This window comes from Sinocyclocheilus anshuiensis, unplaced genomic scaffold (genome assembly GCF_001515605.1).
Source record: "Sinocyclocheilus anshuiensis isolate Anshui unplaced genomic scaffold, SAMN03320099.WGS_v1.1 scaffold6, whole genome shotgun sequence".
Classification (NCBI taxonomy): Eukaryota; Metazoa; Chordata; class Actinopteri; order Cypriniformes; family Cyprinidae; genus Sinocyclocheilus; species Sinocyclocheilus anshuiensis.
In genome coordinates, this window is record NW_015547668.1 from 1,314,239 (window position 1) to 1,317,284 (window position 3,046).

Genomic DNA, 3,046 nt, shown 5'->3' on the forward strand with positions numbered 1-3,046 from the left:
TATATATATATTATGAGCCATGACATATAAACAATAATTTATTTATAAGTAATATTTTGTTTATAATTTTACTTGAATTGACTATTTGTTAGTTTCTGTACTGTATATTGTTATTTGAATTGTAATGGAAATAAAATAATGAAATATCACAATTTTAAACTTTAAATTTAACCTCCTGAGAGCCTGCATCCTCATATGAGGACATTATATTTTAGTGAATTTCTCTGAGAATATACATGCCACAGTTTTAAGTCTGGATGTCCTGTGCAGAGCACATTCAGGGCTTTTCAGAGATACTAAATATTTGGATGTTTCACCATGAACACTTCCTCTCCTTGGTCTTCAAAAATGTCTGATATTAATTTAGTGACACTCTTGTGGAAATATGATAATATTTTGTAATTATCATTTAAATCGGACTAATTTTTAAACTGTGTGTCATAAATCAACATCTCAGGAAAATGTTATGGGGTTTCAAATCAAAATATGACTTTCTGTTATGAAACAGGAGGTTGATTTCATATATGTCCTCATATGAGGACATCGGGACTAAAAGCATGTTTATTACGCATTTTGAGAGACACAACAAATGAATAGGGAAAGAAATTATATTTCAATTTTCCTATGAAATATTATATATTATTATGAAAATCTTGTCAATTTTTACTCTCATTATTACACTTATTTTTTCATTACATGTTGCCCCAAAAACACATTAATATGCAAATTAGATTTAGTTTATAGATACATTATATATAATGAGAAAACCTGTTTATGGCCATTTTACACACATTTTGCATTAAGAAAAATGGTATATCAAATCCTTCTGTTATAACATAGTTGAGAATTATCTTTATACAAAGTTTGGTGAAAAAAAAAAATCCTGAAAACTAAAAATGTATTGGTGATTTAAAAAAAAATAAATCTATTGATTTGCCTATGGATGTTCATTCATCGATTTTTTTAATTGAGTCCCGATGTCCTCTACCAAGGATGTAGCATAGCTTATGAATGAAATATCATTTTTTATGTTTAAAAAAAAAAAAAAATGCTATAAACAATGTAATGACATGAAAAAATACTAATTTTTTCCTAAAATGTTTTGCCGGGTCTCAAGAGGTTAAAAATCCCCACAGATAAGCATTTTGTAGAATTTTATTATGAGAATTGTATTATGCATTTATATACATGACCTGTAAATGGCAGTGTGTATAGTGAAAATGTATTTAAAGTCAGTGTTATGTGTGTGAGAGTTTGCTGGGCCGTTTGAAAGGATGGCTGGAGTATGGGCTCTGTGATTCTGCTGAAGCCTCTGGGCCCCCACCTCAGGGACGGGTCAGAAGTTCAGCTCCCTCGTCTGCTGTTCACACAGGAACAGCAGGCCCATAACCACACACACACACACACACACACACACACACCACACACTGGAGCCAACACAGAAATATCATAAATGGAGCTTGCTCTTCAAATGGTCTCAGACACAGAGCAGTGAAAATAATAATAATGTGTTTTATCCAATCCCTCACAAATTCACGGACTGAAATGAACACATAATAGTTACAAGGTTGCAACTAATTTTAAAGCACATTATATGATTTAAACAAACAAACAAAACAAAAAAAGACGTAGAATTGCTATATGCCAACAATACATGTCTCATTTGCATCTATTTTAATATCTCCCAAGGCACTTTAGGAGAACCAGCTAAGACAAAGGATATTTTTAAATAAAACATCATTAAATCTCGTAAAAGAGCAACAACCAAACAATCAAATTTTCTTGTTTGCATATATTCACATTAGTTCGCGAGGGCAGCGTAAGGGTGAAGTTTGAATCCACAGTCGACAAAACCTTCTGCTCTGACTGGATCGTTGGTCTTCTTTGCATTGCAGATCCTTTCCAATTTTTTTCGACATGTACCGCACGTCCATCATTGTGGCACTGTCACTGTACTGTTTTTAAAACCTTAATTCCCCTGAGAAATACATGTAAAGCATGTCAAAACGAGTGGATATGTGCTCAGCTTCTCCAGAGATACATAAAACGGAGGAAATGCCATGAAACAGCCCTTTTAAACAGTTTCATTTGACTCAAACAAGGCGCCCACAAAGTGCTTATGGCATAAGTGCTGTCAACAGCCGCAAACAAGCACCCCACTCTTTTTTACTCACTGTTTAAGATCATAAAAGGAAGATTTAGATCGATAATCCCTCCTTGGTAATCTTCCATTTGATCATTGTGCCAGAAAGTGCCCTTGTTGCCCCTCAACGGCCGCGGTTTCCTACGCAACAAAACAAATAAACATTCACTCACAACATTTGCGCTAACGCTAATTGACCGAGGGGCTGCTCGGTTTACCAAACTCTCCTAAAATCACAGTTTTATGAGCAAGCTCATTTTTAGCTTCACGCACAAACGAATACAGAGACATTTCTCAAATGTAGCGAGGATTTGAAAGGCTTTCGATAATTTAAATTTAAACCGCAGCAGCCATCTTGTGCTCAGGCGCAGCTCTCCCAAGGGCTGGAATGATCCCAGTGCTACAAGGCTCTCTTTCATAGGACTGCTCGGCTAGAGAGGAGTGGAGTAGAGCAAGCTGGCTCCAGCCAGGCGCACAGAGGAGCGGGTGTCAGGCCTAAATGTATTTTTCAAACTCAGACGAGACACAAATGGCTTGGTTAGCTTCCCAGTCATTTTTCATAACACTTTGTAAGCATTGTTTTTTCATTGTGATAAAGACATAAATTAACACACAATATAGATCATGGGGATACAATTACAGTTCTAAATTTCCTTCCTATTAAAGGTCTGAACAGTCAAATGTAGTTTTTTTTTAGAAGATGAAATCCTGTATGACAATAAAGCATTCAGAAATAATTACTGTAAATGACTGTAATAAAAAGAAAGGTAAGACATATTGAATCCTAAATGGTCTCTCAAAGATTTCTGCTTTTTAGAATCATAAAAATAGTATCCTAGTGAAAACAAATATACTAAAATGTATTTGAAATACATTTATTTCATGCTAAGTATATTATTTTCA